This window comes from Chiloscyllium plagiosum, chromosome 29, assembly GCF_004010195.1.
Source record: "Chiloscyllium plagiosum isolate BGI_BamShark_2017 chromosome 29, ASM401019v2, whole genome shotgun sequence".
NCBI lineage: Eukaryota > Metazoa > Chordata > Chondrichthyes > Orectolobiformes > Hemiscylliidae > Chiloscyllium > Chiloscyllium plagiosum.
The window spans coordinates 1,526,982-1,542,434 of NC_057738.1; the positions used below are offsets into that span (position 1 = coordinate 1,526,982).

Consider the following 15,453-nt stretch of genomic DNA (forward strand, 5'->3'; position numbering starts at 1 on the left):
CTATCCATGCCCCTCTTAATTTTGTAAACCTCTGTACAGTCACCCCTCAGCCTCCTTGGCCACACTAAATTGCACATGATGTTAGGTAGATTAGATTAGATTAGATTAGATTAGTCAGAGGGAAATGGGCCTGGGTGGGTTACTTTTTGGAGGGTCAGTGTGGGCTTGTTGGACTGAAGGGCCTGTTTCCACACTGTAGAGAATCTAATCTAAAAAAATTAATCCAGCCTCTCTAATAGCAACAGCCTGATGAATCCCTTCTGTGCCTCTTCCAATGCAATCACATTCTTTCTAAAATACAGTGACCAGATCGACACACAGTACTCCAGCTGTGGTCTAACTCCCTCCTCTTATAATCAGTTCCTCTGCCATTTCTTTGTTTCCCTCATTTTCCAGCAATCCAATGTCCACTCTTGCCTCTCTCTTAGCAATCATGTATGTAAAAAGTAACTGTTGCAATCTTTTATTTTACTAGTTAGTTCACACTTACTTCATGTTTTAGTTATCCTTTGCTAGTTTTAAAAAGCTTCCCAATCTTCTGGCTTCTCACTAATCTTCACTACATTGTGTAGGTCATTCTGCTATAATGCATATTTTGTTAATGCAAATTCACTGTAACGCGATTGACAAATTTGGGACACTGTTTCTAAAGCAGGAACTTTTAAAGCCTGTTTTTGGTTATAACATGAATCCGGCTCCATTAGTTTAAATGGTGCTGTAATTACGCGATTTTCTTATAACATGGGGTTGCGCGAGAACAGAACTGTCGCATTATAATAGAACTAACATATGCTTTTTCTTTTGCTTTTATGCTTCTCCATGTCTACCATGATTGTCTTGACCTCCCCTTTCCTTCAAATCCTTCTTCTACCTTGGCATAAAGTTCTGTTATGCCTCCCAAGTTACACCCAGTAACCACTGCTATTGCTGCTCTACCATCTTATGGCGCAGTTTGAAATTGGCAAGTATGATGCGGTGGGCATCACAGAGGCGTGGCTGCAAGGGATTTAGGACTGGGAACTAAATATTCAAGGATATGTATCCTTTGAAAAGGCATGCAAGTGGGCAGGGGGTGTGGTTAAAATCAACGAGGTAAAAACAATGACTGGAGATGCTGGAAACCAGATTCTGGATTCGCAGTGCTGGAAGAGCACAGCATTTCAGGCAGCATCCAAGGAGCTTCGAAATCGACGTTTCGGGAAAAAGCCCTTCATCAGGAATAAAGGCAGTGAGCCTGGAGCGTGGAGAGATAAGCTAGAGGAGGGTGGGGGTGGGGAGAAAGTAGCATAGAGTACAATGGGTGAGTGGGGAGGAGATGAAGGTGATAGGTCAGGGAGGAGAGGGTGGAGTGGATAGGTGGAAAAGGAGATAGGCAGGTAGGACAAGTCCGGACATGTCATGGGGACAGTGCTGAGCTGGAAGTTTAGAACTAGGGTGAGGTGGGGGAAGGGGAAATGAGGAAACTGTTGAAGTCCACATTGATGCCCTGGGGTTGAAGTGTTCCGAGGGGCATTAAATTGATAGCAAGCAATGACGTAAAATGATGATATGGAATCTATGTGGGTAGAGTTGAGAAAATGCAAAGGTAAAAAAACCATAATGGGAGTGATGTACGGGCTTCCAGATAGTAGTCAGGATGTAGGGTACAAGGTATATAAAAGGCGTGTAAGAAAGGCAAGGTTACAGTGATCATGGGGGATTTCAACACGCAGATGGACTGAGAAAATCAGGTTGGTAGTGGATTCAAGAAAAGAAATTTGTGGAATGTCTATGAGATGGCTTTTTGGAGCTGCTTGTGGTGGAGCCAATGAGTGAACAGGCAGTTCTGGATTTAATGACGTATAATGAGGCAGATTTGATAAGGGGGCCTAAGGTGAAGGAACCCTTCGGACGCAGTGACCATAACATAGAATTTATTCTGCAAAAATCAGATGTAATGGTATTACAGTTGAATAAAGGCAACTACAGAAGCATGAGGGAGGAACTGGCAAGAATTAATTGAGAGCAGAGCCTAGCAAGAAGGACAGTGGAACAATAATGGCAAGAGTAGTTCACGAGATACAGCAAAAATTCATCCCCAGGAAAAAGAAGCAAATGAAAGGGAAGATGAGGCAGCCATGTCTGACAAGGAAAATCAGGGACAGCATAACAGCAAAAGAGAAAGTATGTAGTGCGACAAAGGGCAGTGGGAAACCAGGGCATTAGGAAGCCTACAAAAACCAACAGGGGATAACTAAAATAAATAAAGGAGGGAGAAGATTAAATATGAGGGTACGCGAGCTAGTAATATAAAAGAAGATGCAAGTTACCTTAAATATTTAAAGGGTAATAGAGAGGCAAAAGTGGATATTGGGCAACTGGAAAATGACACTGGTGAAGTAATAATGGGGAACAAAGAAATGGTGGAGGAACTGAACAAGTATTTCGTGTCAGCCTTCACGGTGGAAGGTTTGAGTAACATCACAAACATTCGAGAGAGTGTGGGGGCAGAGTTGAATATGTTGGCCATCACCAAGGAGAAGGTTCTAGAAAAACTGAAAGGTCTAAAGGTGGATAAAACACCTAGATCAGATGGACTGATATTTCAGAGTTCTGAAGCAAATAGCTGATGAGATAGTGGAGGGGTTAATGGTGATCTTTGAGAATCACTGGAGTCAGGGAGGGTCCCCAGAGAACTGAAAAATTGCTAATGTAGCCCTCCCCATTTAAGAAGGGAGTGAGGCAAAAAACTGGAAATTACAGGCCAATTAGCCTGACCTCGGTTGTTGGTACGATTTTGGAATCTATTGTGAAGGAAGAGATTTCTGAATAATTGGAAATGAGTGGTAAAATAAGGCAAAGTCTGCATGGTTTCATCAAGGAGAGGTCATGCCCGACAAATCTGTTAGAATTCTTTATGGAGATAACAAACAGATTAGACAAAGAAGAGCCAATGGATGTTCTGCACCTGGACTTCCAGAAGGCCTTTGACAAAGTGCTGGACAGAAGGCTACTGAGTAAGATAAGAGCCCATAGTTTTATTAGAGGCAAGGTACTAGCATGGATTGAAGTTTGGCTGTTTGACAGAAAGCAGAGAGTGGGGATAAAAGAGTCCTTCTATTTTCTAAATGGGGAGAACATTCAGAAATCTGAAGTGCAAAGAGAGTTGGGAGTCCGAAACTAGAATTCCCTTAAGGTTAATTTACAGGTTGAGTTGGTACGTTTTTATTTATTTCGAGGGAACTAAAATATAAAAGCAGGGATGTATTTCTGAGGCTTTGTAAGGCTCTAGTCAGACCACATTTAGAATATTGTGAGCAAGTTTGGGTCCCACACCTCAGGAAGGATGTACTAGCCATGGATCAGGTCCAGAGGAGATTCACGAGAATGGTCCCAGGAATGAAAGGCTTAACATATGAGGAATTTTGAAGACTCTGGCTGTCTACCCGATGGAGTTTAGAAGGATGAGGGAGGCATCTAATTGAAACTTACAGAGTACTAAAAAGCCTGGACAGAGTGGACGTGGGGAAGAGACTAGGACCCAAGGGCACATCCTTAGTGTAAAGGAAGACCCTTTAGAATGGAGATGAGGAGAAACTTGTGCAGCAAGAGCGTGGTGAATCTATGGAATTCATTGCCTCAGAAAGCTGTGAAAATCAGATAATTGAGCCTTTTTAAGATAAAGGTAGATACTTTCTTGATTGTTGAGGGCATCAAAGGTGGCAGGGAGAAGTCGGGAAAATGGAGTTGATACATTTATCAGCCATGATTGAATGGCGAAGCAAACTTTATGGGCCGAAAGGCCTAATTTCTGCCCCTATGTCTGATGGTCTTATGGCTAGGCTTCCCTTAAAATCAACTATGGTCAATTCCTCCTTTATGTCTTTGTGTTAGCTTCACTGAATTGTAATACCATTCCATCTGATTTCAGCTTCTCCCTCTCAAACTGCAGGGTGAGTTCTATCATATTGTTGTCAGTGCCCCCTTGGGACACTTCACTTTAACCTCGCTAATCAAGTCTGCCTCATTACATATCGTCCAAGCCAGAATTACCTGTTCCTGAGTGGGCTCCACCACGAGCTGCTCCAAAAAACCCTCTTATAGACATTCCACAAATTCATTTTTTGGGTTTCACCACCAATCTGGTTTTCCCAGTCCACCTAATTATTGAAGTGCTCTATGATTATTGTAATAGTGCTTTACTAACATGTCTTTTCTCTCCCTGATTTATTTTCTTCCCTGCATCCTAACTATTGATAGGAGACCTTAATACAGCTCACATCAGTGTCATTTTTTCCTTTGCGGTTCCTCAACTCTACCCACACAGATTCTGTGCCTTCCAATTCTATATCACCTCTTGCTTTCGATTTAATTTAATTTCTTACTAACAAGCCAACCTTCCAACTCTGACCATCTGCCTCTCCTTTTGATAGGACGTGTATCCATAAGACCATAAGGCATAGGAGCAGAAACTAGGCCATTCTCCCACTTTCTCCCCATAATTCTTGATCCCCTTGATATCCAAGAACCAATCTATCTCAGTCTTAAATACACTCAATGCCCTGACCTTACAGCCTTCTGTGGCAATGAATTCCATAGATTCACCACTCTCTGGCTAAAGAAGTTTCTTCTTATCTTCTTTCTAAAAGGTCTTCCCTTTACTTTACGGCTATGCCCTCAGGGCCAATGGAAACATCTTCTCAACATCCACTCTATCCAGGCCATTCAATATTCTGTTTCAATTTAATTTCTACTCATCCTTCTACACTCCATTAAGTATAAGGCCAGAGTCCACAAACGTTCCTCATATGTTAAGCTTTTCTGTCCTGGGACCATTCCCGTGAACCTCCTTTGAACTCGGTCTATGGCTCGTAAATTCTTCCTGAGATCTGGGACCCAAAACTGCACACAATACTCCAAATGTGGTCTGACCAAAGCCTTATAGAGCCTCAGAAGTACATCCCTGCTTTTATATTCAAGGCCTCTCAAAATAAATGCCATAAATGCTTTTGCCTTTCTAACTACTCATTCAACCTGCAATTTTACCTTGACAGAACCCTGGACTAGAACTCCCAAGTCTCTTTGCACTTCAGACTAATGAATTTTCTCCCCATTTAGAAAACAGTCCATGCCTCTATTCTTCCTGTCAAAGTGCATGACCACACACTTTCCCATGTTGTACTCCATCTGCCACTTGTTTGCCCACTTTTCCAAACTGTCCACATCTTTCTGCAGCCTCCCCACCTCCTCAATGCTATCTGTCCCTCTACCTATCTTTGTATCATCTGCAAGCTTAGCCAAAATTCCCTCAGAGTTTGGGAGAAGATTTGTAGCTCGGGTGCTCGTTGTTGTGGTTCTGTTCGCCGAGCTGGAAATGTTTGTTGCAAACGTTTCGTCCCCTGTCTAGGTGACATCCTCAGTGCTTGGGAGCCTCCTGTGAAGCGCTTCTGTGGTGTTTCCTCCGGCATTTATAGTGGCCTGTCCCTGCCACTTCCGGTTGTCAGTTTCAGCTGTCCGCAGTAGTGGCCGGTATATTGGGTCCAGGTCGATGTGTTTGTTGATGGAGTTTGTGGATGAGTGCCATGCTTCTAGGAATTCCCTGGCTGTGGTAATGGTAGTGTTGTCACTACTATAATGGTAGTGTCAACACTACCATTATAGGGCAAGCCAAACAAAGAACAGCCAGGGAATTCCTAGAAGCATGGCACTCATCCACAAACTCCATCAACAAACACATCGACCTGGACCCAATATACCGGCCACTACAGCGGACAGCTGAAACAGACAACCGGAAGCAGCAGGGACAGGCCACTATAAATGCCGGAGGAAACATCACAGAAGCGCTTCACAGGAGGCTCCCAAGCACTGAGGATGTCACCTAGACGGGACGAAACGTTTGCAACAAAAATTTCCAGCTCGGTGAACAGAACCACAACAAAATTCCCTCAGTTTCTTTATCTAGATCGTTAATGTATAAAATGAAAAGTTGTGGTCCCACAACTGAGCATTGCACAACACCACTTGTCACTGACTGCCATCCTGAGAAGGACCCTTTTATTCCACTCTCTGCTTTCTACCATACAACCAAGCTTCCATCCATGCCTCTGACACTATAGGCCCTTGTTTTCTCAGTAGCCTCCTGTGCAGCACCTTGTCAAAGGCATTCTTGAAGTCCAGGTAGACAACATCCATTGACTCTCCTGGTCTAGATTTAGATTTAGATTAGATTACAGTGTGGAAACAGGCCCTTCGGCCCAACAAGTCCACACCGACCCGCCGAAGCGAAACCCACCCATACCCCTACATTTACCCCTTACCTAACACTACAGGCAATTTAGTATGGCCAATTCACCTGACCCTGCACATCTTTGGATGGTGGGAGGAAACCGGAGCACCCGGAGGAAACCCACGCAGACACGGGGAGAACGTGCAAACTCCACACAGTCAGTCGCCTGAGGCGGGAATTGAACCCGGGTCTCTGGCGCTGTGAGGCAGCAGTGCTAACCACTGTGCCACCGTGCCGCCCACAAACTGCTCCAGGTGAGGTCTAACCTGCTCATTACATCCTGAATGAATTCTAGCAGATTTGTCAAGCATGACCTCCACTGGATGAAACCATGCTGACTTTGTCCTATTTTACCATACACTTCCAATATTCAGAAATCTCTTCCTTCACAATAGATTCCAGGATCTTACGCACGACCGAGGTTAGGCTAATCGGTCTGTAATTTTCTGTCTTTTGCCTTACTCCCTTTTTAAACAGGGGTGTCATGTTAGCACTTTTCCAACTGCTTTTCTTTGAGGTATTTTCACTGTTGGAGCTGGTTTCCTTAAATTCGAGGAGCACTAATTACCGTTTTGTAAGCTGTTATATTGTTTTGACAAAAAAGGAGATCAAGACAGCGGCACTTTTTGAAAAAAAGAGGAAGGGAGACCAAGGCAATGACCACATGTTGGGAAATGTATCAACAGAGAAATAAACCTGCACAGCTGTCTGACCCAGCACAGCTACTGCCTCTGTGATTTGATTTCAATATCTCAGTCCTCTGGGACCTTCCTGATTCTAACGATTCCTCAAAGATCACCACTGAAGCCTTCACTATCTATTCAGCTATCTCCCTTAGAATTCTCGGGTGTAGTCCATCTGTCCAGGTGATTTATCCACCTTCATGCCATTCAGTTTTTCTAGTGCCTTCTCTTTGGTGATAGCCACCATACTCAGCTCTGTTCCCTCACTCTTGAATTTTTGGGATATTATGCATAATTTTCTTTTCCCTCCTTATTTCTTTTTTTCTTGTCCTCTGTTGGTCTTTGTAAGCTTCCTAATGATCTGGTTTCACACTGCTCTTCACCAAATGATATGTTTTCTCTTTTGCTTTTATGTCATCCATGACTTCTGTAGTCAGCCAGGGTTGCCTCACCCTCCCTGTACCATGCTTCCTTTTCCTCAGGATGAATCCCTGCTGTGTCTCCTGAATTACTATCAGAAACTCCTGCCATTGCTGTTCCACTGTCTTCCCTGTTCAACTCCTCTCCCAGTCAGTTCTACTCAGCCCCTCCCTCATGCCACTGTAGTTGCCTTTATTCAGCTGTTACCTCTGACTCTAGCTTCTCCCTCTCAAATTGCACAGTAAATCCAATCATATTATGATCACTGCCTCCTAAGGGTTCCTTCACCTTAAGCTCCCTTAACAAGTCTGCCTCGTTGCACATTATTAAATCCAGTGTTGCCTGTTCCCATGTGGGCTCCTCCACAAGCTGTTCCAAAAAGCCATCCACAAATTCCTTTTCTTGCGATCCACTGCCAGCCTGATTTTCCCAGTCCATCCGCATATTGAAATCCACCATGATCACTATAACTTTACTTTTTCTACACATCTTTTCTATCTCCTGGTTGTATCTTGTGCTCCAGCTCCTGACTAATATTTGGCAGCCTGTATTTAACTCTCACTATGATTTTTTTCACCTTTGCAGTTCCTCAATTCTACCCACAAATTCTGACCCTACTTTGTTTCTTACTATTGATTGGATATTCAGTTCCCAGTCCTGATGCTCGTGCAGCCACAACTCTGTGATGCCCATGACATCATACCCGCCAATTTCATTCTGTGCTACAAGCACATTTTACTTATTTCATATGCTGCATGCACTTAAGTAACACCCTGACTCCTGCGTTGTCCGCCCCTTCTCATCATTGTCCTCTTAAGTGCAGTGCCTGAAGTTTGATCCCTAACACTTTTAATACTTTTTGTCCTATAATTTGTTCTGGCAACTTTAATGCACCCACCCCCCCCCAACCCCTGAGTCATTCCCACTTTTAACTAATTTCAGTTCTTTGTCACCACCCTATTTAGATTAGATTAGATTAGTTACAGTGTGGAAACAGGCCCTTCAGCCCAACAAGTCCACACCGCCCCGCCAAAGCGCAACCCACCCATACCCCTACATTTATCTCTTACCTAACACTACGGACAATTTAGCATGGCCAATTCACCTAACCTGCACATCTTTGGACAGTGGGAGGAAACCGGAGCACCCGGAGGAAACCCACGCAGACACGGGGAGAACGTGCAAACTCCACACAGTCAGTCGCCTGAGTCGGGAATTGAACCCGGGTCTCTTGCGTTGTGAGGCAGCAGTGCTAACCACTGTGCCACCGTGCCGTCTTTCTACTCAGCTCCTGTCCCAGATTGGTTCAGAGGGAGCCCATCCCAGCAGCACAGTTCTTTCCTGTCCCAATACTGAGCTAATACACCACGAAAAGGAACCCCTGTTTTCCACACCACTCCTTTAGCCACGTGTTTACTCCCCTAATCTGTCTAGTTCTTTGCCAATTTCCACATGGCTCAGGGTAATAATCCAGAGATTACAATTTTTAAGGTCCTGTTTTTTTTAATATTGTTCCAAATTCCTGATATTCCCCAAACTGCACCTCCTGCCTATAATAGTTGGTGCCAATGTGGAACACAACAACTGAATTGTCACCCTCCTTCTCCAGTAGCCTTTCAAGCTGAGTTGAGATGTCCTCCTTCTTGGCACTAGGTAGGCAACACACAGTGTGGGACTCTTGATCCAGCTCACAAATGATGCTATCTGTCCCCTTATTTGTAGAATCCCAAAACCACTATCACATTTTTTGTGCTCCCCGTGCTTAAATGTCTTCCTGGACTACAGTGCAGTGGCGAGTTTGACCAGTCTCCCTGCACTCGCTTACCTTATTCATGTTGGATAAGTTCAAGAGCTGAGGCTCCTCCACCTCTCTGTTCAGTATACCCTTAACTGCCTCACTTATTATCACACTCTCCTGTTCCTGTCAGTGGCCAAATTTAAAATATTTAACCTACAAAATGTGCCTGCCTGGAATACAGTGTCAAGGTAACCCTCCCCTTTCTAGATATGCTGCAGAATCTGAAGCTTGCATTCCAGCTCATCAGATCTGAACTGAGGTTCTTCAAGCTGTATTCAACTCCTGTAGATGTCGTTAATGTAGCTTACAATGAGATCAACCAGCTCCCAAACCATGCAAGAATAACAGATGGCCTGTGCTGCCATTTCTAATTAGTTAATTAGGATTTCGGAACAAATTATTGCAGATGCTGGAATCTGTCAGACAACATCCAGTGAGAGGGAGCAAACTAATGTTTTGAGTCTAGATGACTCTTCATGAAATCTCTATTTATTGTTGAAAAATATTAATCTCAATAATCTCTAAATTATTATGCTCCTTTCTGAATCTACTGATACTTAAATCTAGTCTCTAATGTAGATCCCTTGCCAGCCAATCGGACCACAGATTTTTTGTGATATCACTTTCACCGCTGTCACTACTCTTCACCAACTTTTTTTTAAATTTCAAAAATATACTTTATTCCTAAAAAAATCTGTTCGGATATGTACATTGTCACAAAAGCAGTTCTGTTTTGTACAGTCACATATCAAGTAATTAAACATAATATTGGACTTTGACTCTATCCAAAAAGACATGTCTTTACACATACAATACTAATACTTACATATATTTGAGGCATTGGGAAGGTCTGATACCTAAACAAACCTCATTTACCTTCAACAGGAAGATCTAAAACAGAGGTCTTTCCTTTGTGGGCGGCACGGTGGCCCAGTGGTTAGCACTGCTGCCTCACAGCGCCTGTAGACCCGGGTTCAAGCATTGGGAAGGTCTGATACCTAAACAAACCTCATTTACCTTCAACAGGAAGATCTCAAACAGAGGTCTTTCCCCCACTGCGCCTTGCAGCAACTGCACCAAGCTTTAGTGCATCCCTTAGCATGTAGTCTTGAAATGTGTCAAACTGCAACATTCAGTCAGGGTCACCTCCTAGTTGTGGAAGACCAACAACTTTCAGGTAGCCCAAAGAGCTTTGTTCACTGAGTAAATGGTCCTCCATTTGACGTTTGGCTCAGTGTGCGTCTCAGGGAACAGAGAAGAGTCCCATGCCACAGAGCTGCTTGGGATGGACCTTGATACAACCTCTACATCTTCCTCCAAACTTACTTTGTGAAGGCACATTCCAGAAGGAGATGTTTGACAGTCTCAACCCTCTGCAGCCGCTGGTGACTCAGAGAGGAGCGTCACAATTTTCCAACATGTGTAATCCCATTTTAGCTCCTAAATGTTACTGGAGTCAACAATTCCACGTTCAGCTTTCACATTTCCTTGCCAGCCGTCTGGTCATCCTTTATGTGACAGTCAGCCAGGTAGTGGTCAGAGAAGGATGTTGGCTTGACATCAGTGAATCTGACACTGTGCGGGGCACAAATGGGAAGTCCATCCTTGAGCAGATAGACTCGTCTAGCCATGACCAGGTGTATCTTTGCTGCTGAAAACATTGTGCAGCTTGGCAACCTTAGCCATTTCCATCAGGAATCTGGATGTGGAATCTAGTTTGCTGTCAGCCTGTCTGGATGGTCCATCCGCATCGATGATGCAGTTGGAGTCTCCCGCCAGAATGACCGGCCTGGACATTGCTGGCATGGGAGCTGCTGCAGGATGGCCAGCTGCTCACTCTTTGCCACTACAGGACATAGTTTTAAGGTGAGAGGAGAAAGAATTAAAGGAGACTTGAAGGGCAACTTCTTCACACATAGCGTGGTTCGTGTGTAGAATGAACGGCTGGAGGAAGTGGTAGATGCAGGTACAGTTACAACATTAAAAAGATAGGTACATTAACGGAAAGGTTTAGAGGGATAGTGGAGTCAAGTGGGACAGATTTAGTTTGGGAAACTTGATCAGCATGGATGAGTTGGACATTGATATGCTGTATAACCCGATGACTATATTTGCAACTTACGGCCAATGATTTCAGCTACCAAGTCACAGCAGACTTTTACAGCTCCACTGAGCAAACTTAAATTCTTAGTTCCTAGTTACTGAGTCACTAAACATCGCCTATATCTTTTTGTGCTCCATTTTGCAATCAAGATCCTCCAAACATTTAATCTTTCCATTGTTTTTTAAAATGCAAAATATTTGATCTCTTTGGCATTATGCTGAGCAAACCACACTACTGAAGCTACATTAAGTCTTCCTCACAACACACATTCCCACTTAGCTTTATATCATTCACAAATGCGGACGTATTACTTCTGGTTCCCCACTCAAAATCATTGATATATGTTGTGCTGGACCCAAGTCCTGATCCTTGCACACCCCATTAGTCACAGTCTGCCAACGTGAGAATTATCAATTTATTCTTACTCTCATTTCCTGTCTATTAGCCAATTATAACCATGCACTAAAAGAAAACAGAAAGAAAAACAAAGAAAAAGAACTGCAGAAGCTAGAAATCAGAAACAAAAACAGAAATTGCTGGAGAAACTCAGTAAGTGTGGCAGCATGTGTGAAGAGAAAGTAGAGTTAACATTTCAGGTTCCGTGATGCTTCTTCAGAACTCATTGTAGCAAAGAAGAGGTGGTATATATGCTGAAGACAGATGGCAAGGGAGTATGCTATAAGTGGGGATGGAACCTGGAGAGAGAACAGGATTAAAGCTCACACAATGGATAAAGTGAGGACTGCAGATGCTGGAGATCAGAGTCAGAAAGTGTGATGCTGGAAAAGCACAGCAGATCAGGCAGGACCCAAGGAGCAGGAGAGCCGGCTTTTCAGGCATACACACCACATTCCTGATGAAGAGCGTATGCCCGAAATGTCGATTCCCTGCTCCTAGGATGCTGCCTGATCTGCTGTGCTTTTCCAGCATCACACTTTTTGACAGGATGGATAATGATGAGCCAGGGAGAAAGAAAAGTTGCAATAGGAACATAAGTAGGTTAAAATGTGTTGGCTGTGATAAGACAGCTGATGTCTTGACAGGGCCAAGTGTGTAAGGGTGGGTAAGAAGTGTTCATATTTAAAATTATTGAACTTGACATTGAGTGCTGAATGATGCAGGGTCCCAAGTGGAAAATGAGATGATGTTCTTTTAGCTTGCACTGAGCCTGACTGGAGCACTGCAGCAAGCCTGAGATTAAAAGTTAGCCAGCGAGCATAGTGGTATGTTAAAGTGGCCAATAACCAGAAACTCAAGCACAGCCAATTAGATCTCTAGTTCTGGGATATTTCTGGCAATTTCCCCGGTGAAAATCTACACAAAGTAACCCTTTAGCTTCTCTTGTCAGTTCTGTAAAAGTTCTTCTGACTCTGGCTATAATGGCTGAAAATGTGTTGCTGGAAAAGCGCAGCAGGTCAGGCAGCATCCAGGGAACAGGAGAATCGACGTTTCGGGCATAAGCCCTTCTTCGGGCATAAGCCATTCCTGAAGAAGGGCTTATGCCCGAAACATTGATTCTCCTGTTCCCTGGATGCTGCCTGACCTGCTGCGCTTTTCCAGCAACACATTTTCAGCTCTGATCTCCAGCATCTGCAGACCTCACTTTCTCCTCTGGCTGTAATGGACTCACTTTTGTTTTAGCAAAATGTTTCCTTTTAATGTACCCATGGAAGCTTTTTTATGAGCTTGTCAGATCACATTTATATTCTCTTCTCCATTTCCTTATCAGTTTCTTGGTTCTGCTTTGTTGTATTCTATAAACCTTCCAATCCTCAGAATCACTACTATTTCTGGCAACTTTATGGCCTTTTCTTTTAATTTTATACAATCCTGAACTTCTTTTGTTAGCCACAGTTGACTGACCTTTTAATTATTATCATCTTAAAGGAAAGCATAGTTACTGTAAGTCATGTAACAATTCCTTAAAGACAATAGTCAGTGGGAAATTGAGATTTCCGGGAATGCCGAGAGTTCCAGGATTTTGGAGCAGCATGGGAATTCATTGCAAGGGAAGAGGTGCCTTTTACCAGTTTTCTGGTTCATATTTTGTGAGTATTTTTACAATTGTAAAATTTAAATCCAGGATGAAGGTCCAAGCACAAAGCAAAGAGGAAAACCGTAAGTTCAGTAGTTCGTCATACTGCTAATTTGACTATCTATCACAGATTACTTTCAGATTGAAGGTAAAAAAAGAAGATATATTTCTGGGTTATAAACTAAAAGATCAGTGGGAAAATAAAAGAAATTAAGAACTAAGTACATGGTGACCCCCATATCCATGGGTCTGGTTTCCACGGTTTCACTTACCCATAGTTTACCATGTCCAGAACATATAAAAGCGAACGTTCCTGAACCAGGGATCAGGAGACTGCTGCGAAGGTATATTCTCCATTTAAATGAAGGAGTTCGCTCTGATCCGCGGTTTCAACCTTCTGTGGTAGGTCCTGGAAAGTAACCTCCTTGAGTACCGGGGTGGGGGAGGGGGGAACTACTGTAAATAAAGTACAGATGAAGGGCCAGGCTATATGTTGTACCTGTGTGATTTGGGAGCCCATTGGACTCCATTGTGGTTCATATAGCTACATCTATAGTAAGTGTTGGTTGCTTGAAGATCTCCAGAACAGAATGAATAGGAGCTTTGAACACTCAGACACATCAGGGAGGGGGCAATTTACCTGACCTCTGTATTTGTGGAAGCAGTCACACTCCTTAGATTAACTACCTTGAATTTGGTCAATGGTTCGGGACAAGAGGGTGTGACTATGAGCAAAGCAGGTAGAGGGATCCAGAAGGTAGTGCTGAAGATGCCTTCGCCCTTGAGTGTATCTAACAGATTTGAGATTTTTGCTCCCTGTGCAGACAAGGTTAAGAGCTGTGGAGAGAATGAGTAAACAGTCCATAGCACCATAGTGCACTGAATTCCCATACTGCTCCAAAATCCCTGAATGGGAGCCATTCAAGTGGGGTTGAAAAGAGAAATTTAGTTGTAATCGTGAACAGTATAGTCAGGGGAATAGACATATTCTCTGTGGCCAGGATCGAGAGTCCTAAAGGCTGTGTTGTGTCCAGTGCCTAAGTTCAGGTTACCTTAACTGGGCTGCAGAGGGACTTGGAGTTAGGGGGGAAGATTCAGTTGTCATGGTCTACATAGATGCCAAATTAGGAAGCAGAACCAAAAAGTTATTAATCTCCAGATTACCAAGAAGATAGATGAAGGATAGATGATAGAATGGTAAACATTGTCCATATGAACTTTAGTAAAACCTTCGACAAGGTTCCACATGGTAGCCTGGTTAGTAAGTTTAAATCACATGGGGAGAGCTAACCAAGTAGATACAAAATTGGCTTGACGGTAGGAGATAGAGTCTAGATTAGAGTGGTGCTGGAAAAGCACAGCAGGTTAGGCAGCATCTGAGGAGCAGGAAAATCAACGTTTCAGGCAAAAGCCCTTCATCAGGAATAGAGGCAGAGTGCCTGAAGGGTGGAGTGATAAATGAGAGGAGGGTGGGGGTGGGGAAAAAGTAGTAGAAAGTACCACCCCTGGTGGTAGAGAGTTGTTGTTCACACTAAAGGCCTGTGATCAGCAGAGTGCTGCAAGGATCAGTGCTGAGTCACTTAGGAGGCATAGTTAGTAAGTTTGCAGAAGAAACCAAAATTGATGGTATTGTGGACAGTGAAGAAGGTCATCTAAGAGTACAAAGGGATCTTGATCAAGTGGACCAAGGAATGGCAGATGAGGTTTAATTTAGATAAATGTGAGATGTTGCATTTTTGTAAGAAATACAGGGCAGGACTTACACAGTTAATGGTATGGCGTGAGGGAATGTTCTCGAACAAGGAGATCTGGGGTTTAGGTGCATAGTTTCTCGAAAGAGGCTTGCGGGTAGATAGAGTGATGGAGTTCACCAGTTTCCTCATTTCCCCTTCCCTCACCTCACCCCAGTTCCAAACTTCCAGCTCAGCATTGTCCCTATGACTTGTCCTACCTGCCTATCTTCCTTTCTACCTTTCCGCTCCACCCTCCTCTCTGACCTATCACCTTCATCCCACCCCCATTCACCCATTGTACTCTTTGCTACCTTCCCCCACCCTCCTCCCTGACCTATCACCTTCATCCCCACCCCCACTCACCTATTGTACTCTATGCTACTTTCTCCCCACCCCCACCCTCCTCTCATTTATC

General features: G+C 43.7%; 1 protein-coding gene across 1 annotated transcript in view; it reads left to right on the top strand.

Annotated features, from left to right (window-relative positions):
• Positions 1-15,453, top strand: part of mak (male germ cell-associated kinase) — a 230,485-nt gene that overhangs the window by 141,207 nt on the left and 73,825 nt on the right. The gene's annotated exons all lie outside the window — the stretch shown is intronic.